General features: G+C 49.2%; 1 protein-coding gene across 1 annotated transcript in view; it reads left to right on the forward strand.

The window, feature by feature from the left end:
• The first annotated feature begins 3,156 nt into the window (after positions 1–3,156).
• Positions 3,157–25,261, forward strand: part of TNRC6C (trinucleotide repeat containing adaptor 6C) — an 87,498-nt gene continuing 65,393 nt past the window's right edge. Inside the window, 1 exon segment of the mRNA XM_038742122.1 lies at positions 3,157–3,233. The gene's annotated coding sequence lies outside the window, so the exon portion shown is untranslated.

A 25,261-nucleotide genomic window follows, 5' to 3' on the forward strand; every position in this document is an offset into this window, starting at 1 on the left:
ATCCGTAATTTATTTTAAGGTCTCTCTCTCCCTCTAGTCTGTAAGCTCGTTGTAGGCGGGGAACGTGTCTCCCAATCGTGTTGTCCTCTTCCAAGTGCGTAGTACCGTTAAGTATTATTTTTATTTTGTTAATGATTTGCATCTAGCTTTAATTCTACTTGTTCTAACGATTTGGACCCCTGTCCACATGTTTTGTTTTGTCGTCTGTCTCCCCCTTCTACACTGTGAGCCCATTGTCGGGTTGGGACCGTCTCTATAAGTTTCTGACTTGTCCTTCCCAAGCGCTTAGTCCGGTGCTCTGCGCACAGAAAGCGCTCAATAAATACGATTGAATGAATGAATAACCCAGCACTTAGAACAGTGCCTAGTGCTTAATAAGGACTTAATAGATGCCACAATTATTATTATTGAGCCTGGGCTTTGGAGTCAGAGGTCATGGGTTGAAATCCTGGCTCCTCCACTAGTCAGCCGTGTGACTTTGGGCAAGTCACTTCAATCAATCAATCAATCAATCGTATTTATTGAGCGCTTACTATGTGCAGAGCACTGTACTAAGCGCTTGGGAAGTACAAATTGGCATCACAAGTACAAATTGGCATCACAAGTACAAATTGGCATCACAATTTGACTTCACTTCTCCGTGCCTCAGTTCCCTCATCTGTAAAATGGGGATGAAGACTGTGAGCCCCCCGTGGGGCAACCTGATCACTTTGTAACCTCCCCAGCGCTTAGAACAGTGCTTTGCACATAGTAAGTGCTTAATAAATGCCATTATTATTATTATTATTATTAAGTACAGCCCACAGTAAGAGCTTAAGAATCACCATTGATTCATTGATTGATTGATTGATCGGACAAGGAGGTGCTGAAAGACCCCGACTTGGAATTTCCTGAACTCTAAAGGTGAAGAGGACACGAGAGTCTGTCTAGACCATATGGCCGGGATCAGGAGAGGGTTGTGCTCCCTGGCACCTGAGCCCTGGAGTTTTTCCTGTTGGGAACAGGTTTTCCTGTTTGGTTTAGGATCAAGTTTAAAACCCATAACAAATAAAGAGTAAAAGCAGTCCTGTGATCCTTTGTACTTGAGTAGCACTTTGGTTTCCACGAATCTCAAGCTATTCCAGGGATGCTCTTGCCCCTGCCAGGGAATGAAGGTGGGTCAGGGATTATCACTGATAATTATCATTATTCCCTTCAAGGCCCTACTGAGAGCTCACCTCCTCCAGGAGGCCTTCCCAGACTGAGCCCCTTCCTTCCTCTCCCCCTTGTCCCCCTCTCCATCCCCATCTTACCTCCTTCCCTCCCCCACAGCACCTGTATATATATATGTTTGTACATATTTATTACTCTATTTATTTTACTTGTATATATCTATTCTATTTTATTTTGTTAGTACGTTTGGGTTTGTTCTCTGTCTCCCCCTTTTAGACTGTGAGCCCACTGTTGGGTAGGAACTGTCTCTATATGTTGCCAATTTGTACTTCCCAAGCGCTTAGTCCAGTGCTCTGCACATAGTAAGCGCTCAATAAATACGATTGATGATGATGATGATGTTGGGTAGGGACTGTCTCTCTATGTTGCCAACTTGTACTTCCCAAGCGCTTAGTCCAGTGCTCTGCACACAGTAAGCGCTCAATAAATACGATTGATGATGATGAGACCCCTCCCCTCAGAGAAGATATTCATTCATTCCTTCAATCGTATTTATTGGGCGCAAGTAAAACAGGGCAATAAATATGTACAAACATCTATACAGATATACAGCGCACATAGTAAGCGCTTAATAAATGCTAGTATTACGGGAGAAGCAGTGTAGACCAATGGAAAGAGCCCGGGCTTTGGAGTCAGAGGTCATGGGTTCAAATCCCGGCTCCGCCCCTTGTCAGCTGTGTGACTTTGGGCAGGTCACTTCGCTTCTCTGGGCCTCAGTTCCCTCATCTGGAAAATGGGGATGAAGACCGTGAGCCCCCCGGGGGACAACCTGATCACCTCGTAATCTCCCCAGCGCTTAGAGCAGTGCTTGGCACATAGTAAGCGCTTAATAAATGCCACCATTATTATTATTATTATTATTATATTATATTTATTATAGAAGCAGTGTGGCTCGGTGGAAAGAGCGTGGGCTCTGGAGTCAGAGGTCATGGGTTCATATCCCAGCTCCGCCGCTTCTCCGCTGTGTGACTTTGGGCAAGTCACTTCACTTCTCTGGGCCTCAGTTACCTCATCTGTAAAATGGGGATTAAGACTGTGAGCCCCCCGGGGGACAACTTGGTCACCTTGTATCCCCCCCCCCAGTGCTTAGAACAGTGCTCTGCACATAGTAAGCACTTAACAAATGCCATTATTATTATTATTATTATTATTATTATTATTATTATTATTATTATTATTAAAGGGGCGGGGCCTCGCGCGCGCGCCTCAGGGGGCGGGCCTCTCCCGCGCGCGCCGCAGGGGGGCGGGGCCTCTCGCGCGCGCGCGCCACAGGGGGCGGGGCCTCTCTCGCGCGCGCCACAGGGGGGCGGGGCCTCTCTCGCGCGCGCCGCAGGGGGGCGGGGCCGGCGCTCGAGCGGGAGGCCCCGATTGGCCGGCCGCCTTCGGGGTATGCAGATGAGGGGGCGTGTCACGTGCCGGGGGCCGAGCGGGAGGCCCCGATTGGCCGGCCGCCCTCGGGGTATGCAGATGAGGGGGTGTCACGTGCCGGGGGCCGAGCCCACTTCCTGTTTGAGGCCGGCGTGAGGCGGGGATCGGGGTGGGAGGGGGGGGCGACGACGACGACGACGACGGGGGCCTGTCAGTCAGAGCAACAAAATGGCCGCGGTGGCCGCTCCGCACCTCCGCGAGACGGGCCCGGGAGGAGACGCCGCCGCCGCCACTGCCACTGCCGCCGCCGCCGCGTTCCCGCAGCACTGAGCGCGCCCGCCGCCCCGCCCGGCCGCCCAGCCCAAGCGCCGGGCCCCCGCGGGGACCCCCGGGCTGAGGCGGAGGGAGCGCAGCCGGACCCGCCCCGACGACCCGCCGCCGCCGCCTCCGCCGCCCCCCGGCCCCCGCGGGGCCGGCCCTGGACCCCCCGGCCCGCCCCGACGACGCCCCCCCCCGCCCCCGCCGCCGCCGGCCCCCGCCTCCACGGGCTCGCTGGGCCGGACCCCCCGGACCCGGACCCCCCGGACGCCCCGCCACGACAACCGGCGGCCGCCCGCACGGACAAACGCCGACCCCACGGGGAAGGAGCCCAGGTCAGGCAGGGCCCCCGCGCGCGTGCGCACACAAACCCACCCACCCACGCTTGGACCGCGGGGGCCAAAATGGTGCGGGGGAAGGGGCCGCCTTCCACCCGCACGCACCGGAGGACCGGCCCGGACGGAGACGCTCCTGCCTTTTACTCATTTATTTATGCATTTGTGTAGTCATTCGTTTATTTATTTTTAACCCCATCACTCCCCGGCTTTTCGTTGCCCAGGCGTGGGAGGGACGGTCGTGCCTTTCATTCATTCATTTATTCATTCATTCATTTATTTATTTTTAACCCCACCGCTCCCCGGCTTCTCGTTGCCCAGGCGAGGGAGGGACGGTCGTGCCTTTCATTCATTCATTTATTTATTCATTCATTCATTTATTTTTAACCCCACCGCTCCCCGGCTTCTCGTTGCCCAGGCGTGGGAGGGGCGGTCGTGCCTTTCATTCATTCATTTATTTATTCATTCATTCATTTATTTTTAACCCCACCGCTCCCCGGCTTCTCGTTGCCCAGGCGTGGGAGGGACGGTCGTGCCTTTCATTCATTCATTTATTTATTCATTCATTCATTTATTTTTAACCCCACCGCTCCCCGGCTTCTCGTTGCCCAGGCGTGGGAGGGACGGTCGTGCCTTTCATGCATTCATTCATTTATTCATTCATTTATTTATTCATTCATTTATTTACTTTTAACCCCACCGCTCCCCGGCTTCTCGTTGCCCAGGCGAGGGAGGGACGGTCGTGCCTTTCATTCATTTATTTATTTATTCATTTATTTACTTTTAACCTCACCGCTCCCCGGCTTCTCGTTGCCCAGGCGTGGGAGGGACCGTCGTGCCTTTCATTCATTCATTCATTTATTTATTCATTCATTTATTTATTTTTAACCCCACTGCTCCCCGGCTTCTCGTTGCCCAGGCTTGGGGAAGGTGTGTAGGGGAAGGGACCGGCCCGGAGGGACGGTCGTGCCTTCTATTCATTTATTTATTCATTTATGTATTCATTTATTTACTCATTTATTTATTTTTAACCCCACCGCTCCCCGGCTTTTCGTTGCCCAGGCGTGGGAGGGACCGTCGTGCCTTTCATTCATTCATTCATTTATTTATTCATTTATTTATTCATTCATTTATTTATTTTTAACCCCACCGCTCCCCGGCTTTTCGTTGCCCAGGCGTGGGAGGGACCGTCGTGCCTTTCATTCATTCATTCATTTATTTATTCATTCATTTATTTATTTTTAACCCCACCGCTCCCCGGCTTTTCGTTGCCCAGGCCTGGGGACGGTGTGTAGGGGAAGGGACCGGCCCGGAGGGACGGTCGTGCCTTCTATTCATTTACTTATTCATTTACGTATACATTTATTTACTCATTTATTTATTTTTAACCCCACCGCTCCCCGGCTTTTCGTTGCCCAGGCCTGGGGACGGTGTGTAGGGGAAGGGACCGGCCCGGAGGGACGGTCGTGCCTTTTATTCATTTATTTATTCACTTATGCATTCATTTATTTATTAATTTGTTCATTCATTCATTTATTTTTTAACCCCACCGCTCCCCGGCTTTTCGTTTCCCAGGTGTGGGGACGGTGTGTAGGGGAAGGGACCGGCCCGGAGGGACGGTCGTGCCTTTCATTCATTCATTTTATTTATTTATTTATTCATTCATTCACTCATTTATTTATTTTTAACCCCACCGTTCCCCGGGTTTTCGTTGCCCAGGCCGGGGGTCGGTGTGTAGGGGAAGGGACCGCCTTCAGCCGCACGCACCGAAGGACCGGCCCGGAGGGACGGTCCTGGTTTTTATTATTTATTCATTTATGTAGTCATTTATTTATTCACTCGTTTATTTATTTTTAATGCCACCGCCCCCCGGGTTTTCGTTGCCCAGGCCGGGGGTCGGTGTGTAGGTGAAGGGACCGCCTTCACCCGCACGCACCGAAGGACTGGCCCGGAGGGACGCTCCTGCCTTTTACTCATTTATTTATTCATTTATGTATTCATTCATTTATTTATTTTTAACCCCACCGCTCCCCGGCTTTTCGTTGCCCAGGCTTGGGGGAGGTGTGTAGGGGAAGGGACCGGCCCGGAGGGACGGTCGTGCCTTTTATTCATTTATTTATTCATTTATGTATTCATTTATTTACTCGTTTATTTATTTTTAACCCCATCGCTCCCCGGGTTTTTGTTGCCCAGGCTTGGGGGGGGGGGTGTACAGGGGAAGGGACCGGCCCGGAGGGACGGTCGTGCCTTTTATTCATTTTTGTATTCATTTATTTATTCATTCATTCATTTATTTTTAACCCCACCGCTCCCCGGGTTTTCGTTGCCCAGGCCTGGGGGCGATGTGTAGGGGAAGGGACCGGCCCGGAGGGACGGTCGTGCCTTTTATTCATTTATTTATTCATTTATTCACTCATTTATTTATTTTTAACCCCACCGCTCCCCGGCTTTTCATTGCCCAGGCCGGGGGGTTGGTGTGTAGGGGAAGGGACCGCCTTCAGCCGCACGCACCGAAGGACCGGCCCGGAGGGACGCCCCTGGTTTTTATTTATTTATTCATTTATTCATTCATTTACTTATTTATTTATTTTTAACCCCACCGCCCCCCGGGTTTTCTTTGCCCAGACTGGGGGGCGGTGTGTAGGGGAAGGGACCGCCTTCAGCCGCACGCACCAAAGGACCGTCCCTCCGGGACGGTCGTGCCTTTTATTCATTTATTTATTCATTTATGTATTAATTTATTTATTAATTGATTCATTCATTTATTTTTAACGCCACCGCCCCCCGGGTTTTCGTTGCCCAGGCCGGGGGTCGGCGTGTAGGGGAAGGGACCGCCTTCAGCCGCACTCACCGAAGGACCGGCCCGGAGGGACGGTCCTGGCTTTTACTTATTTATTTATTCATTTGTTCATTCATTTATTTATTTATTTTTAACCCCACCGCCCCCCGGGTTTTCGTTGCCCAGGCCGGGGGGTCGGTGTGTAGGGGAAGGGACCGCCTTCAGCCGCACGCACCAAAGGACCGGCCCTGGGGGACCGTCGTAGTTTTTATTTATTTATTCATTTATTCATTTATTTATTTATTTTTAACCCCCCCCCCCCCCCCCCCCAATAACGAGCCGGGACACATCTGGGCTGTCGTCAGGTTCCCTTCCCCGGGGTCGATCGATCAATTAATTGTATGGAGGGAGCCCTCCCTAGGTGCGGACCACTGTACTGAGCGCTCGGGAGGGGGATGTCTCCTTTCTCTCCTCCGCCTCAGAGAGAATCCGGGCTGGGGAGGGGGATTTGGACGATTCGAGGGCCAGGGAAAAATGGTCGCGTTAAAGAGGGTGCAATCCTGTGTTAAACCTGGTCGAAATCCCCCTGGTCTGTTTAAAGCAGGTTTGGAAATTGCTTCAGCTGGGAAGATGGCTTTTTTTTTAAAGCGTTGATGAGGTGGGTGGGCTTTGATGGGCTGCGCCCGTGCCATTTTCAGCAGCCACCTGACAGAAGAAATGGCGTGGTACGTAATTAGTTGCGTTCTCAAAACCCTCGACAGGATCCCACTCAAAAACCCTCCTTTCGAGCGGTCGACCTCGCTGTTGGCAGCCGCGATTTGCCAAACGCTCTCATCTCAAAATGGTGACCTGTAAATGCCCACTGTCTCCCCGCCTTCAAGGAACGCACAGGTTGCCTGTGGATTCATTCATTCAATCGTATTTATTGAGTGCTCACCGTGTGCAGAGCACTGTACTAAGCGCTTGGGAGGTACAAGTTGGCAGTGAGCGGCTTCCCCGGGCTTCGAGTAGCTGGTTGCTTTTCTACGTCTGATGTACCTCAAGTGGACCGGTCACCGCTCTGTAGAAATGGCTCCCTGAATGGCTTTCAAATCACAGCATGCACCCTGGGAGACCTAGGTTTTGAAAGTTTGTAAACATTGCACTATTAAGGGAAAGAGGGGGCGGAAAAAAAGTAATTAAAATATTCCATCGCTGGCTAAGGCCTGACTGTTTTCAGGTGATGACTTGGAAAAATAACTGGTCTTCAACCTGAAATTCGGTACCTTAGAGAGTCAAGGTGCCCAGGTTCCAACAGTCAAGACCCAAAGCATCTTCTCTTTGGCACCAGTGATGGAATACAGTTCCATGTATTATATTTTCACCAACTCCGGGCTTTAGGCCTGAAATGAACAAACACATCTGTCGGAGAGCACCTTGGAGAAATTTTAAACGTTTGCTCCTAACTTAGTGGTGGTGCTGATGGTCTCCGGTGGTTGTGACGGCCTCAGCGTCGTAAAACTAATTTCTTTAAAGTAAGAAAAACGGTTGTAGAGGATGGCTAGACTCTGTCGTCATGTTTCAGGATTTCATTTTTCCAACTTTGTGGATGCCAGGGAAGAGAAACTGTGATGTGAATTAATTCCGATATGTCCGGTTTTTACTAACACCAGTGCATTTAGAGTTCTTGAACGAAATAAAATCTACCTTTGGTAGGCATAGGGGAAAGAGAGAGCAGTAAAATCTCCAGTACCTTTTTTGTTTAGTCTGAAAAAGCAATCGCTGTGGTCTGTTAAGCTCTGTTTTTCCTTATGAGTAATTGTGTTTTTAGGTAACCTGAATAAAGTTTCTGATTAAGGTATGCTTCGTAGAGTGTCGGGATAAATATTCCGATGCGTATTAATGTTTTCATGAGATTAAAATGTGGAATCACTCTGATTCTGGGACTAAAGCTTAATGCAGTCAGGTGGAAAGAAATGCATCGGGGGCTCTGTCCGGTTTAGAATGAAGATTGTTCTGATTAGGACTGAGATATCAGTGGGCAATTAAGAAATGCTGCACATTCCTCTGGTTAGCACTACAGTTTTTGTGCAGCAGTGTTTTTGCAGTGTGCGCGCATGGCATTTTAAAGTCAGAAACTTGAAAGATTCTAATTAGCCTGGTATTTCAAGTGCACAATGAAATACTGATGGCGGGTTTTCCTGCTTGCAAGTCCAAATTATTTGCCGTCCTTCAGGTGGCATATTTGTAACCTTTGGTTAAAGGCGATTGGCAGGATAAGTTGTACGTTTATCCTCAGTTGTCTAGAACCTGGGGGAAAATGACCCTATGCTCAAGTGCCACCAAAATGGTCGATCCGGGTTGTTTGCGTGAGACCGAGAAAGATGGAAATCTAGTACTTGACCATTTCATTTGTTGTTGGAAAGATAAGTCCTATAAGTCATGTTGGAGGTAGGGTGAAACTTTACAATGCTTTCTCTTCTTCCTCTCTTCCTCCCCCCACCTCCCGCTTTTAGACAGTTGGCTTTGCAAAGGTCAATCTGTGCTTTTCCAAATGCTGTTACCTGGCCTTTTTCCAAAAACAAGCTGGGGGGAGAGGGGGGGGCGAGGTCAGGGGTGGGGCACGGCAGCCTTTTTCCTCAGCCAAGAGAGGCTTTCAATGGGAAAGAATCGCAAGATAAGATCCTTGCAATTCTGGCTGGGGATAGGATGGACTTCTAATAATAATAATAATGGCATTAAGTGCTTACTATGTGCAAAGCACTGTTCTAAGCGCTGGGAGGATACAAGGTGACCAGGATGTCCCACGTGGGGCTCACAGTCTTAATCCCCATTTTACAGATGAGGGAATTGAGGCTGAGACATTAAGTGACTTGCCCAAAGTCACACAGCTGACAAGTGGTGGAGCTGGGATTAGAACCCATGACCTCTGACTCCCAAGCCCGTGCTCTTTCCACAGAGCCATGCTGCTTCTTCTGGGAATCTTCTCCCCACACACCCCATCTACCCCCCAATCCTTCCCAACTTTCCCATTCAGCCGGCGTAGCTGATGACAACATTTTGGAAGCATGGTGGACCCAAAATGACTCTGAAAGGCATTCTGGCCAAACGTGAAAAATGAAGGTCAACTGGAGGGAGACCTCCTCATCTTCAGAGCTGGCATGTTTGTGTTCTGTCTCTCTCTCTCTCCCCCTCTCTCACTCACACACACACACACACACACACACACACACACACACACACACACACACACACCGCCCCCCCCCCCCCCCCCCCCCCCCCCCGTTAGAAAGGAGATGTCTAACCTCAGTTGCGGTTGCACGCCAAAGAGACTGGATTGGCAGACATAGCTGTCCCCTTGAATACTTCTGTTTCTGCCTCCTTGTTCCCCAGGATCAGCCAGAGTTAAGACCATGGTGGGGTTTTGGTGGGGGGGTCTAAACTGATAATCTAGGCTCTATAGAAGAGGAGAGAAGAGCTGGATAGCAGAATCAGTCAGTGGTATTTATTGAGCACTTACTATGTTCAGAGCATTGTACTAAGTGCTTGGGAGAGTACAGCACAACTGAGTTGGTAGACACAGTCCATGCCCACAGCAAGCTTACCGTCCAGAGGGTGAGACTAACAATAATATAAAATAGTTGACAGATCTGGATGTAATTGCTGAGCAAATCCAAGTGCAAGGGTTGCACTGAAGGGAGTGGGAGAAGAGGAAACGAGAACTTAATCAGGGAAGTCCTCTTGGAGGCGATGTGCCTGAAGGTGGGGAGCGTGAAGGGAATGGGAGGCATCCCAGAAGGAGATGGCACCCTAGAGAAGTTGCAGATTTGGATTTGGGGGGAATAGAAGAAGAAAGCCACTAGGAAAGGTTTATAGTTGCCGAAAAAGAGGCAGAGCCAAAGAGGAGCTGGGTCGCGTAAATAGGAAATCCGTATGCCGGGTGAAGATCTCCAGGTGAAGGGTTTGATGTCAAAGGGCAGTGGTGAATTTGTAGGAGAAATGTGACCCATTGTGTGACAGTTTGTGACAGAGCCCTGACGGCACAAGGTGGGGGGTTTGCTTCAGAGTTGTCCCAGGTAAAAGAGCCCAAATCCTCATTTTGATTTTTGTCTCTCTGGCCGGAGAAGAGGAGGAGTTTGTGGGGTTCCCTTCCAGGCCCGAAGGGATGAGGAAGAAGGAAAGCCTATTTTGATGTGGTCCCCAAGTTCTTGGCTGTCAGCGGAGGTTGACGGTGACGACGCATGGGTCTCTGCTGTGTTCACATTGCAGTGTACAGTGCAAGGACTTGGTACAGAGTCTTGCACACAGTAAGCTTTCCAGTTTCCATTGGCTGATTGCAGACCGACAGCTTCTTAAGAATGTGCTCTGATAAGTATGTAGGGATTCAATTCAGGGAGTGAGTAATAAAGCAGGTTGCAGTAGCAACTCTTCAGTTCATTTAAGTATGCAAAGAATAAGTGGTCCTTTAGGCAACAAGCTCCTCGTGGGGTGGGGCTGTGTCTACTGACTCTGTTGTACCCTCCCAGATGTTTAGTACCATGCTGTGGACACAGTAAGCGCTCAACAAATGCTATTGATCAATGGACGGATCCCATCTTTTGGTAAAATCACTGGTTATGTTTGTGGACCGTGCACTTGAGATTTCCCAAAAACACGAACACATGGGATTTTTTGTAGGGTGTCTTAAATGCCAGCTTTTCAAATACATTTGAATTGTATCTACCTTGATTTCTAAGCAAGGCAATATTTCCAAAAAAAAAAAAAAAGGGTCCCAAAATGGTGTTGCGACCAGAGAGGGCATTTTCTGCCCAAGTCCCCAGCATCTCCGTTGCGGCTGAGTGGCGTCGTCCTGCCCAATTTCAGAGTGCTCAAACCCCTCCCGGGGCCCCCACGCTGTGGGTCTGTGAGTGAAGAGCCCGCCCCGGGGACGGAGGCTTGTTTCTTAAGGACACAGTCCACCTCTGGAGCCCTCAGAAGCCTCCAGGGCCGGGTGCGCACCGAGCCGGGCCATCTGGGCACCCGGCCAGCGGGCCGTAAACCATCACTGCTGGAGCGCAGATAGCCATTGGCACCGTCCTCAGCCCTCCAGGGGCGTAAAGCACAACAGAAGGCACTAGCGCTCCGAGCAGCCGCTCTCCTTCCTTGCTGGTTTGAACGCTTCCTATCCCTGCTCTGTTTTCCAGGTGGGCTAATGGGCGGGAGCAATTGGAGGAGAGGCGGGGCCCCATATCTGCCCACCTGTATGCCCTCTCTTCCTGAAGAGACTCATTGGAGTAGCTCGTTTGGGACAGGGAGGCAGCAGGTCCCGCATGAGTCGAGGAAGTGGGGGTAGATGAGCACTCTCCCCCTCCCTCAGCCCTCTCCAGAGGGCTGAGAAGCTCAAATAAGGGGATTGAGGGAGGATTGTAGAGTGGAAGGTTTTCTCTTAGTTCTTCCTCCTCCAAGCCTCTGCTGTGCTAACTTTGCCTGCCTTCCCATTAAAATACTGGACAAACTCATGCCTTGTACACTTTCCCAGATGCTATTATCTTATACGTGTGCTATTTTAATTATGAAAGGGAAAGATAATGCATTCCAGTGAGTAGTTATGCTACCGGCCCTGCACCCCCTCACCTTAGAGAAGCTGGCTGTAAAAACCCCAGGGACCACCCCCAATTTCCATTCTCCACACTTCTCCCCTCAGCGTCTAGACTGGAAGCTCGTTGTGGGCAGGGGATGGGTCTACCAACGCTGCTGGGTTGGACTCTCCCAAGCGTTTAGTACAGTAGAGAAGCAGCGTGGCCTAGTAGATAGAGCATGAGATGGGAGTCAGGAGCACCTGGGTTCTAATCCTGGCTCCGCCACTTGTCTGCTGTGTGACCTTGGGCAAGTTATTTCCCTTCTCTAGGCCTCAGTTACCTCATCTGGACAATGGGGATGAAAACTGTGAGCCCCATGTGGTACATGGACTGGGTCCAACTTACCTACATTGTATTTACCCCAGCTCTTAGTACAGGACCTGACACACAGTGAGCGTTTAACAAATTCCATTTTTTAAAAAAAGTTCTGCACCTGGGAGGCACTCAATAAATGCCATTGATTGATTGATTGCCTTGGTTTGGGATTGACTGGGGTTTACTTGTCCGTCCCCATTCTTGCCCCCTCAACCCTCTTCAAGAATGGTAAAATGAATTAAATCCATCTGACAGTGATCTATTTATAAGCTGAGTTTATGATAATTATTATTATGACATATGTAAGGTGCTTGTATCTGTCAAGCACTGTTCTAAGCACCGGTTTAGGTAGAAGTTTATCCAGTTGGGCATAGTCCCCGTGCCACGTGGGGCTCACAGTCTGAAGGAGAAGAGGTGTTGAATCCCCGTTTTCTGTTTGAGTTAAATGAGGCACAGAGAAGTTGTGATTTGCCCGTGGTCAGACAGCAAGCAATTGGCAGTGTTTATTAATTGGAAAATGACTCGATTTGGGGAGCATTGGGGGGGGCGGGTGGAGCTCTGATGGGGAATGATGGGTGCTGGGCTTGGGCCTCTCTCCACCCTCCCTTCCTCTCTCCTTAACTTTGCCTCCTCAATTTTTTTTTAATGGTATCTAAGCACTTACTTTGTGTCAAACACTGTTTCTAAGCTCTGGTGTAGATACAGATGAATTAGTTTGGACACATTCCCTGTCCTGCATGGGGTTCACAGTCTAAGTAGGAGGGAGAACAGAAGTTAGGCACAGAGAAGTTAAGTGATTTGCCCACAGCCACACAGCAAGCATTTGGCAGAGCAGGCATTAGAACCTAGATCCTCTTACTCCCAGGCCTGGGCTGTTTTCACTAGGCCACACTGCTTCTCTGAAGCTGGGGTCCACTGGCCATTATAGTGGTCATCAGGCCCCCGCCTGGACTTCAGATGGGCTTTCCATAGGCCCATAGTCCCAAACTGGGGTAGGCAAGTTTCTGGCCTCAGGGCCGAAGCTCAAATAAGGGGAGTGAGGGAGGATTGTAGAGTGGAAGTTTTTCTCTTAGTTCTTCCTCCTCCAGGCCTCTGCTGTGCTAACTTTGCCTGCCTTCCCATTGAAATACTGGACAAATTCATGCCTTGTACACTTTCCCAGATGCTATTATCTTATACGTGTGCTATTTTAATTATGAACGAGAAAGATAATGCATTCCAGTGAGTAGTTACGCTACATTTCTCCAAAAGTGAGTAGAGACACGATCTCATTATGGGATGAGCTCTGCCTTAGCCCTGGCTTTTGGATATTTTTATTGCTAGTAGTAGTATTATTTTGCATTTAAATACTATGTGCCAAGTGCTGGGATTGCTGCAATAGAAACAGATTGGACTGTAAACTCCTTATGGGCAGGGATCGAGTCTGCACACAGTAATGGATTGTCACAGTCTCCAGCCCACTTGGGGCTCTCTGTCTAAGAGGGAGGGAAAATGGGTATTTTATCGCTATTTTCCAGTTGAGGTAACTGAGGCACAGAGAAATTAGGGTCACACAAAGCCAGGAGGAGAACTTAGGTCCTCCGACTCCCAGGCCCAAGCTCAGTCACTCTAGGCAGAGGGGTAATCAATCAATCAATCATATTTATTGAGCGCTTACTGTGTGCAGAGCACTGTACTAAGCGCTTGGGAAGTACAGGTTGGCAACATATAGAGACAGTCCCTACCCAACAGTAGGCTTACAGTCTAAAAGGGTAGGTGGGAAATGGAGATTTTCTGGCCTTAGACCAGAGACCCACACAAACAGGAGTGTTGGGAAGAGGAGAGGAATCCTGGGACTTGTAGTACATGCTCAGGCCTATGCTTCTTCCAGAGTGCGGGTTCCCCCAGGTGAAAGGGAGGGGGGCCCCTGAACTGCTCAGTGGGGGGACTTGGCAGGTGTGTCATTTGGGGCGAGTGTCCAGCTGTGGGTACGGATGCGGGGTGCAGGAGAAGGAGAGTTGTTCGGGGGACAAACCCAGCAGAGCCCAGGGTAACTTGAATCCCATCTTCGCCCTCTCCACGTGGCGATGGGAGCTAGTGATGGGAAAGTAGGGCTCTTGGAACCAGGGCCACTGTAGCTAACCTACTGGGGAGCCGGATTTCCAGAACCGCCTGGACGCGAGAGAGCCTTCACACCTCTGCCCGGTCCAGGCAAAACCAGGCACTGTGGTCCACCTGCTCTGGACTCCACAAACAACTGACATTTGCTGGTTTTCCCAACCCGTGGCTTTCCTTGAGCTTGGTTACCTCCCTTCCTGGTAATAATAAGATTTGTGATATTCTTTAGGGGCTTACTGTGTACTATGCACTTTGGTAGATGCAAAGTAAACAGTTTGGTGGTGTCCCTGTCCCTCCCCTCCAAAGGCTAACAGTCTAGCGGGGAGGGAGAACAGGTATTGAATCCCCACTTTCCACATGAGGAAACGGGGGTGCAGAGAAAGTGCAGCGACTTGCCCAGGGTCACACAGCAGGCAAAGGGCAGAGTGAGGAGGAGAACCCTGGTCCTCGGACTCCCATGCCCAGGCTTTTCCCACTATCTTCCCAGACATTTTGGGGGGATGGCAGGTGGGGGTTGTTCCTGTCAAGTCTATGATAGTCATGAGAACATGACTGTCTGTTTCCAGGTGCCATACAGTCAAGTATTGAAGTTTTGGAAGCTGTGGGCGTGAGCAAGGGAAGGAGATCCAAGGTGTGGTAAAGTTCTGAGGAGAGAGGGAGTGAGCTGATAAAACTCAGTCCCTGCTACAGGCAAAAGGAGTTTGACCTGATAGTAATTGATCTCAGCAATCAGAAAATAGTCACATTAAAAATGGAATTGATTATTTTCGAGGCTTTATTAGTAGTAAATCCTAGTAGTTGCCATAGATCAATCAGTATGCAGTAGAGTAGGTTTTGTTCTAATAAGAGCCAGATGAGAATTGCTGGGCATCTTGTCTTGGACTGATCTGCAGATGAATTTATTCTAGGGGGATGTTTCTTCTTAGGCCCATTCCGTTTTTCAGACAGGGTGGTGAATCATCATCCACTCGATGCCAAGCCCTGTACTGAGCGATGGAGGAAATTAACCAAAGTCGATTGACTGGGGCCCGGCTCCTGCGAAGCTGAAAGTCCAGCGGAGGGAAAGAGGCATAAAAGCACAAACACACAGAAGGAAGCAAGCCCAAGGGCCGGAAACCTGGAGCGTAGAGGAGGAGAAAGGGAGAAAGTTGGGAGTTGGCTAGTGTGAGTGCGGTGACTCAGTGGAGTAGGAGGTGGCTTTTCATTAGAGCTTGGAAGGAGGGAAAAATGGTGGGAACGGTATTTGTTTATCATTCACTATGTGCCAAGTACTCTGGTCTTACACCGTCCCTGTCCCACGTGGGGCTGACAGTCTAAAGGGAAGGGGGAGTGGGTGTGGAATCCCCATTTTACAGATGAGGAAATTGAGGCACGGAGAAGTTACCACTTGCCCCAAACCACCCAGCAAGTTAGTGGCAGGATCAGAAATCAGGTCCTGCGAGTCCCAGGCCCGTGCTCTTTCCGTGAGGCCACACTGCTTTCCTGGGAGATTTGGTGAAGAGACGGAGAAAGAGAAGGAAATGTTTGCGATGGTCCAGAGGAGGGGGAATTCTCTGCACCAGTTAGAGAGAAACTTGTTCTGCTTGAGCAGGAGGTGGATATCATGGTGTACGTAGGGTTTCAGGGTTGTTGGGGGGAGAAGGATGAATTTGAACTAGCATTTTCTTTTTGTTTTATTTCCCATTAGGTCTGTTATGCTTTGAGGAGTTTAGTGGCTTTCTCCCCCACTCCCCCACCCTGGCTAAAATAAATCATTTTGTCTCTTTAGACCGGGAATTGAGAAGTTGCATGCCATTTGTTCTTTCTAAACTTCTCTAGGATCCACTTCTTCCTGTCCATTTCCATGGCCAAATCCTTCACCCAAATCGTAGTGGATGGGCTAATCACTGAGTGGTACTTACTGAGTGCCTATCATGTAGATGTCCCCCCTTCCTCCAAGGTGGTATTTGGTGCCCAGGAGTTCCGGGTCTGCCCCATCTGCGGCCTCTGTTAGCAGCATTTCTGAATACCAGGATCAGTCTTCCTTGCCTGGTTCTGACTGTTTGTGTGGCTTTTTTTCTTCTTGCCCTGCTCTCCCTCCTTGGCCCCAGCTTCCCCTGGTCTCAATGGCCAAACTGCTGCCCCTCTTCCTTATATCATAAATCCCAAGTTATATATATTAATGGTTTCCCCAATGCCACCCCGTCTTATTCCTTCCTCCTTTCATTGATTCAGTGGTATTTATTGAGCGCTTACTGTGTGCAGAGTACTGTACAAAGTGCTGGGAGAGTACAGTATAACTATACACATATACACATAACGATGCACAGTATAACAAACATTCCCTACCCACAACGAGCTGGCAGTCTAAAGTTTATTGTATCTACGGTCTTGACACTGCCTTCTCTTGTGGCCACGTTTGTGTGTCTGTGTATGTGTGTGCCTGTGCGAGAGACACACCCTCCCTATTATCGCCCCCCCCCCCCCCCATTTCCCTTCAGAAACCAGCAATTCCACCTCCCCGCTGACACTTCCCCATTAAGCGGTTACCTGCCCCCTCAGGTACACATATCGTAATCTCACCACAAAGCATGCCGATATTCAGCTATGGCCTGGGATTTTGGAAAGGGTCTGCCCTCACGTGAGTAGCAGGGTGGCCGGGGCTGTACCTGCCGGACACCTGGGCCCTCATGTCCCCACGAGGAGCAGGACAGCAAGCCTGTAATGGTCTCCAGTGGAGCCGTTTAGTAGGGCACTCAATAAACCTCTTAAAAGCAGTAGTATTTATTGAACGTTTACCGTGTGCCCAGCATTACACTAAGCAGTCGGGAGAACACAGTAAGCACTCAAATACGACAATGAGTGAGTGAGCGAATGAATGAGAGTATTGTACAACAGAGCATCTCAGGGAAGGTTTGCCACGGGGTGGGGGGTGGTAATAGACAATACATCTTTAGGTTGACAGGTAATAGAGATTTGAATCAATGGCCTGAATTGCGTTCCTACCAGTTGCAGACTTAGGAGACTAAGGTCAGGGCTTAGGAGACTACATTACAACAGAATTGGTAAACTCGTTCCTTGCCCACCAGGAGTTTACAGACTAGAGGGAGAAATTGATGGCTATTCTCTTCCCTCCCCTCTTTTCCCCACTTGCTAAAATGGAGTTTTGGCTACAGCTTCTAAATAGGTTTTGTAAACCAAGGTGCTGTCTAGGCCTTAAATGTAGAGGATTCTGCCAGCTTTTATTGTGTAGACTGAATCTGCTACAATTTTGGAAAATGGGAGCTCTAAATTACCAGCATACTTTTTTTTTCCTATGTTATTCAAAGACCAGGATCTTTTCCCAGGCATTTGTAACACTTGTAAAAAACCTTCTGGGCTTAAATTAGAACCCTGTGAAAGGGATATGATCCGCCATCAGTAAGCCTCCTTTGAGGTCCAGCAGCAAGATATGCTGTAAACTGCCTTTTCTCCTCCTCCCCTATCTCCCTATCTCCCAGTGATTATTCCAGAAACCATCCCCTGCAGCAAAGTTGCTCTTCCAGATGTCTCCAAATTTCCCTTTTTCTCCCGTTTCTCGCTCTTTCACTTTCAAAGAGGGCCCGGAAAACTGAGGCAGTGGGTTTTCGGCTTGGGATTAAGCACCATCCTGATTGTATAGCTGATTCGTTTTAAGTTCCTGGATTCCTCCTTAAGGGGTTTTTTGGGGCTGCTTTTCCCACTTGTCAGAAGACAAATGGCAGCAGTTTGGGAAGGCCAAAAGGCCAACTGGCCGAGTCACTAGAAAGCTGGTCCTCAAACTACTCAATCAATAGGTTTTATAAGATTTTTGATGTGCCTGCAGAAGATGGTCAGAAATGCAGCACAGAAGTATAAGGTGGCGATGGCTTCATTTTGGGGGTAGGGGCTGGGGGATGTGGTATTTAAGTCCTTCCATGTTCATGCATTCATTCAGTCGTATTGAGCGCTTACTGTGTGCAGAGCACTGTACTAAGCGCTTGGGAAGTACAAGTTGTCACCATATAGAGACGGTCCCTACCCACCAGTGGGCTCACAGTCTAGAAGGGGGAGACAGAGAACAAAACAAAACATATTAACAAAATAAAATAAATGTGCCAGGCACTACACTAAGCACTGGGGTAGATACAGGATAATGAGATTGGATAGGGTTCACAGTCTTAATCCCCAGTTTACGGATGAGGCCCAGTGAAGTAACTTGCCCAAAGTACCCAGCAGACAAGAGGCAGAACGGGCATTAGAATCCAGGTCCCCCGAATCCCAGGCCCGTGCTCTTTCCACCAGGCCTTGCCGCTTCTCCGGATTTGACGCATCGGCCCGAGTCAGGCCCAAACCCATGTCCCCAGGTGGTCAGTTTGGTTGCCCTTGGCCCCCTCATTGCCCAGAACAACAGGAATTTCTGAGGTGACATCCGTGTTCCCCTAAGTGCCTTCACATCCGTGTTCCCCTAAGTGCCTTCTCGCTCTGCCTCAAGGGTGAGCAGCATCCTGGCTTCCCAGCCTCGTCTGCCCACCTGCCTCGAGAATCGTCCGTCGATCTCAGTCCCAAGTGCCCAGCTGAACACCGGGGTTTCGCCTTTTCTGGTGGTGCTCTGAAACATCCTATTTTCAGACATCCCAGATGAAAGGCTGTACTCAGCGGTCCATGGCAACTGAGAGCTTCTGTAAACAACGCAGAGAAAGACCCGCTGCTGTGGTTTGTGTGGGGTTTTCGGTTTTAATTAGTGATCATTTGTAACAGCATTAGGAAGCTGTCTGAGTTGGGGGTGTGTGTGTGTGTCTTTGCATGATGTCAGTTTCCAAACGGGTGGGTGTGTGTGTATGTCCCTTTGTCATGGTATTTGTTAAGTGGTTACTATGCTCCAGGCACTGAACCAAGCGCTGGAGTAGATACAAGCTAATCGGGTTGGACAGAGACCCTGTCCCACGGGGGGGTTCACAGTCTTAATCCCCATTGTACAGATGAGGGTACAGAGGCCCAGAGAAGTGAAGTGACTTGCCCAACCACAACAGACGAGCGGTGGAGCCGGGATTAGAACACAGGTCCTGCTGCATAATGTCAGTTTCCTCTGTGTGTGTGTGTGTGTGTGTGTGTGTGTGTGTGTGTGTGTGTGTGTGTGTGTGTGTGCGCGCGCGCGTGTGTGTGTGTCCGTCCCTTTTGAGGCCTTTCCTGACTTAAGCTCACCTTTCCTCTTCTCCCACTCCCTCCTTCTGCGTCACCCTGACTTGTTCCCTTTATTCATTTTCCACCCCTACTCCCACAGCACTTATGTGCGTGTCTGAAATTTATTTATTTAGTGTGTCTACCGACTCCTATCGTATTGTACCTTCCCAAGTGCTTAGTAACATTTGGGCGCACAGCGAATCCCATTGATTGGGTAACTACAAAAGGAGCCTGGGTGGGCAGTCGGATTTGATTCTTTCCAGCAGTGGCATAAGTTTATGGTTTTGGGGGCTGCTACTGGCTTTTCCTTGGAAAGGAAGCATATGGATCCTGGGCAAGTTTTTGCACAGCTCAACTGAAAGAGGATGAGATATGAATCTTTAGTGGAATAGCTCATCTGTGGCATCTTCATAAATTCATTGTCGTATTTATTGAGCACTTACTGTGTGCAGAGCACTGTACTAAGTTCTCTATCTACACTCACTCCCTTGGTGACCTCATTCGCTCCCACGGCTTCAACTATCATCTCTATGCTGATGACACCCAAATCTACATCTCTGTCCCTGCTCTCTCTCCCTCCCTCCAGGCTCGTATCTCCTCCTGCCTTCAAGACATCTCCATCTGGATGTCTGCCCGCCATCTAAAACTCAGTATGTCCAAGACTGAACTCCTTATCTTCCCTCCCAAACCCTGCCCTCTCCCTGACTTTCCCATCACTGTTGACGGCACTACCATCCTTCCCGTCTCACAAGCCTGCAACCTTGGTGTCATCCTCGATTCCGCTCTCTCGTTCACCCTTCACATCCAATCCGTCACCAAGACCTGCTGGTCTCACCTCCGCAACATCGCCAAGATGCATCCTTTCCTCTCCATCCAAAGCGCTACCCTGCTCATTCAATCTCTCATCCTATCCCGACTGGATTACTGCATCAGCCTCCTCTCTGATCTCCCATCCTCCTGTCTCTCCCCACTTCAATCTATACTTCACGCTGCTGCCCAGATCGTCTTTGTGCAGAAACGCTCTGGGTATGTTACTCCCCTCCTCAAAGATCTCCAGTGGCTACCAATCAACCTATGCATCAGGCAGAAACTCCTCACTCTTGGCTTCAAGGCTGTCCATCACCTCGCCCCCTCCTACCTCACCTCCCTTCTTTCCTTCTCCAACCCAGCCTGCCCCCTGCGCTCCTCTGCCGCTAACCTCCTCACTGTGCCTCGTTCTCACCTGTCCCGCCGTTGACCCCCGTCCCACGTCCTCCCCCTGGCCCGGAATGCCCTCCTCCGCACATCCGCCAAGCTAGCTCTCTTCCTCCCTTCAAAGCCCTACTGAGAGCTCACCTCCTCCAGGAGGCCTTCCCACACTGAGTCCCCTCCTCCCTTTCCCCCTCCTCCCCCTCCCCATCCCCCCCGCCTTGCCTCCTTCCCCTCCCCACAGCACCTGTATATATGTATATGTTTGTACATATTTATTACTCTATTTTTACTTGTACGTATTTATTCTATTTTGTTAATATGTTTTTTGTTGTCTGTCTCCCCCTTCTAGACTGTGAGCCCGCTGTTGGGTAGGAACTGTCTCTATTTGTTGCCAACTTGTTCTTCCCAAGCACTTAGTACAGTGCTCTGCACACAGTAAGTTCTCAATAAATACGATTGAATGAATGAATACAAATCGGCAACATATTCATTCATTCAATCGTATTTATTGAGCACTTACTGTGTGCAGAGCACTGTACTAAGCGCTTGGGAAGTACAAGTTGGCAACATATAGAGATGGTCCCTACCCGACAACGGGCTCACAGTCTACAAGGATAAATCCTTCTGGATTAATGTCCACCTCCCCCTCTGGACTGTAAGCTCATTGTGGGCAGGGATCGTGCTGTACTTCCCAAGCGCTTAGTACAGTGCTCTGCGCACAGTAAGCGCTCAATAAATAGGATTGATTGATTTTTTAATTGTACTCTCCCAAGCGCGTAGTTCAGGTCTCTGCACCCAGTAAGCATTCAATAAATACGATTGACTGCTTTTCGTGGACAGGGAGCATAAAGAAGCATAAATCCCTTTTTTTCCATCCATTTTGTTGTTCTAAGGGATCCAGAGGGGTTTGTCATTTCCCCAGCAAAAATGGGTGGGGAAATGGAATATTTCTGGAAATATCATTGAGAGCTTTTGGCAAGAGGGAACACCTGAGTGCCTCAAACTCACCATGTCCGAAATTGAGCTTCTCTTTACTCCTAATCTCTATCTTCCCCTTTGCTTTTAGGGCTCTGTTGAGAATACAAAGGTCATCTCTCCCTCCCCACCCTTGGCCCTGGTCATCATCTTTCTACTCCTTACTGTCTTTCTGCTCTCAGTCTCAGTCAACAGCCAATTCTTCCTCCCCCTTCCTAGTCGGCTTCTTCCCGGACCAGATCGTATTCATTCAGTCGTATTTACTGAGCGCTTACTGGATGCTGAGCACTGTACCAAGCTCTCGAGAGAGTATAATACAACAATAAGCAGTCACCTACATATTCCCTGCCCACAGTGAGTTTACAGACTGAGTGGAGGCAGGCATTATTTATTCATTAAATCGTATTTATTGAGCGCTTACTGTGTGTAGAGCACTGCACTAAGCGCTTGGGAAGTACAAGTTGGCAACATATAGAGACGGTCCCTACCCAGCAGCGGGCTCACAGTCTAGAAGGGGGAGACAGACAACAAAACAAAACATATTAACAAAATAAAATAAATAGAATAAATATGTACAAGTAAAATTAATAGAGTAATAAATACGTATGAACATATATACCTATATACAGGTGCTGTGGGGAGGGGAAGGAGGTAAGGCGGGGGGGGGGATGGGGAGGGGAAGGCATTAAAATAAATTACACAGAATGTATCTGTTATATTGTACTCTCCCCAGTGCTCAGCACAGTGCTGTGCACAGAGCAGGTGCTCAACAAATACGACTGACTGATTGGGACTGGGCTTTCTTCATTAAGTCATATTTATTGAGTGTCTGAAACATCACTGGACACGCACCTGTTCACCCCCTCACAAGCCTCCAGTGGCTGCCTGTCTCCCTCCTCTAAGGAAGAAGCACAATTTGCAAGATCAGAATTGCCCTTCTGATGGGAGGGGTGGTAGGGGTCTGATTGTAGGACCTTTGCTCCCTGAATATCAGAAGTAAGAAGTGGTCCCCCTTGGCAAAGCATTTTGTTTCTCCCTGGTTCTCCAGTAAGTATATGGAAACGTCCTGTACCCATTGAAATCCCCCGTAAAAATAGTTGTCGGTTGTGTTGGCAGCCCAGTTAACACAGACCAAGATATGATAGCCGGCGCTCCTGGATATAGGAGGTTCAGTTCCATTATTTTAAGCATATTTAAAGTACACGTGTTCAGAAGCATCATTAAGTTCCATTTAAAAATTGTAGTGTCATCTTCTGACTTAATTTCAGGCTACTTTGAACTCTGAAATGAATGTAAAAAAAAAAAATGGCTTTCCCAGACAGTGGCACTTACACCCTTACACGTGTAACTGACATGTTAATATAGTGACATTAAAACAGTATTTTTAATGGAGTAAAAATGTTTACTACATTTGAAGAGTTTGAGGACAAATGGCAATTAATGCTGCGACGTGACATTTTCGGTGTGATTTTAAATGAGACTCCTAGATAAACTGGACAGTGTATGCTTCCAGCAGAGTTCCAGATTCAGGCATTTTATAAAAAATGTCCCAGCAGAGGGAGGAACAATAGATGCTTAAAAGTTTGCTCTTTGTGTGGAGGTGATAATAATAATGGTATTTGTTAAGCACTTACTATGTGTGAAGCACTGTTCTAAGTGCTGGGGAGATACCAGGTGATTAGATTGCCCCACTTGGAGCTCACAGTCTTCAGCCCCATTTTACAGATGAGGTATCTGAGGCGCAGAAAAGTTAAGTGACTTGCCCGAGGTCACACAGCTGACAAGTGGTAGAACCGGGATTCGAACCCATGACTTCTGACTCCCAAGACCGTGCTTTTTCCACTGAGCCACGCTGTGTGGGTGGACCCGATTTTAGACCTTGGCCTTCAGCATCTGTGCCCTCAGCTTGTCTCTGGCACAGGATGGATGTGTTGAACAACATACATATCCCAACCCCAGTGATTCTGTCGGCTTGCAGGGGGCCCTTGGCGAGTCTGGAGCTGGGCGCCGTTGATAACCAGATTTTTCTTGGCATCCGTCAGTTGGTGGTGGTTATTGAGCCCTTACTGTGTGCCGAGCACTGTACTAAGTGCTTCGAAGAGGACAGAGAGTTGGCAGGCACCGATCCTTAGAGGGGGGTCCAGAGGGACGCTGCTGCTTGTCCCCAAACCCCAGGCAGAATTTTAAATGGCAGCAGACGGGTCCCGTCACCTGGGCACCCTGCAGGACACGCATGTTTCTTATCCCGCCTGGCATCACTGACCGTGGAGCCAAGGTAGGTCTTCTACACTGGGGATTTGGGAAGCCAGAAGAGAGAGGGGTCCCTGGGACCGTGGTTGGGGCTGGTGGAGAAATGGAGCAGACTCAACCTCCCTCCTCCTCAGGACAGCAGAAGGGCTAAGCCCGATGTGCTTTGCACATAGTAAGTGCTTAATAAATGCCATTATTATTATTATGATGATGATGATGAACAGCCGGACCTTTAGAGCCCTGTACCGACCACTGGCTCCAAAGGGGCTGGACTTACCTCTGGGTGGGCCTTCCCTGCCCTGGGGTTTCCCACTTCACTGGGGGGCTTCTCTCAGTTGGGCCCCCTCCCCTCAGACGTCCTTTCCTCCTGGCTTTCTGCCTTGTGTTCTGGGCCCCTCTCATCTCAACCTTTCTCCTCTCCCTTTCCTATTTCCTGCTGAGCCCCACCATTAATTACCATCATTAGTTCCTTGATTTCCCTCTGAATGAAGGAGTCGTGCCGATTGTTTTGGGGTTGAGGCCCCCACCAGTGAACGAACTGCTCACCTCTGGAAGTGGGATTTAACCCTTCCAGTGCAGTACTTATTGCCTGGATGGGACTTTGTATCCGCGAAAGGCGGCCAGCGATTTGATCTCAGAGTCACCATCTCCTTTCGAGTCCATCCCATGTCATTGTTGGGGATGTTCCCTTTTGGAAGGAATTCTGTAGGCCTCTTATTGAGGTCTGGCTCGGTGAGCAAGTGGGGGGTTCCCAGGAGCAAAATTCAAGGGAGGGGAGAAGAAGGGATTTCCTCTGATTGAAACAAGTCTGTAAACAGAAAGCGTTCAGGTTCTCTCTGGTACTGAGTAATGCCCGCCTGGTTTTGGCATCTGTGCCCCAGTGCTGGGTATTCCATCTCCGTTTTGGCACTTGTGCCTCATCACCTTGGAAAATTTCCCTGAGAATTTGAGCAGTTCAGAATCTAGTCTCCAAAGTGTGTGAGTGTGTTTCTCTCTGTCATCTCCCGGTTATGCGTTACCAGGCTATTGTGAGAATTTGGTTTCCATAATGGCACTGTCTGTTTTCATTTGGGTCCCTTCCATCTCCGTGAATTTCACACCTAAGTGCTTAATAGAAACGATCTGATCGGGGTAGCTCCGATCATTGCATTAGTAGTGGTTGCTGACATCTTAAGAAATCCTCCGCTGTTACAGATCCTGTTATGTAACTTAAGTTGTTTCCATTTTTCCAAGAGAGCAAGACCAACTGCAACCTCACTTACTCTGTTGTTGTTTTCATGGTCATTCTTGCAGCTCTGAAATACCCATAAACCTTTCCACAAAAGAATCAAGTGTGTGTGTGTGTGTGTGTGTGTATGTGTGTGTGGAGGAGAGAGGGAGATTTTGTGGGGGATTGGTGGCATCCATCACATTGGGAGGGCTGCTGGCCCCTTGGAGGGTCACTTAGAAATGATCGAGGAGAGGAGGTGTGGTTGGTATGGAAGAGGTGTTAAGTGCATTTCCCTAGGGGCTAGTGCGGGCTTGTATAACCCTCCCTAGGCGCAGCCTGTGGACCTCAAGATAGATATTCATTCATTCATTCAGTCGTATTTATTGAGCTCTTACTGTGTGCAGAGCACTGTACTAAGCGCTTGGAAGTACAAGTTGACAACATAGAGAGACGG

Source organism: Tachyglossus aculeatus, unplaced genomic scaffold (genome assembly GCF_015852505.1).
Source record: "Tachyglossus aculeatus isolate mTacAcu1 unplaced genomic scaffold, mTacAcu1.pri SUPER_34, whole genome shotgun sequence".
NCBI classification, from domain to species: Eukaryota; Metazoa; Chordata; class Mammalia; order Monotremata; family Tachyglossidae; genus Tachyglossus; species Tachyglossus aculeatus.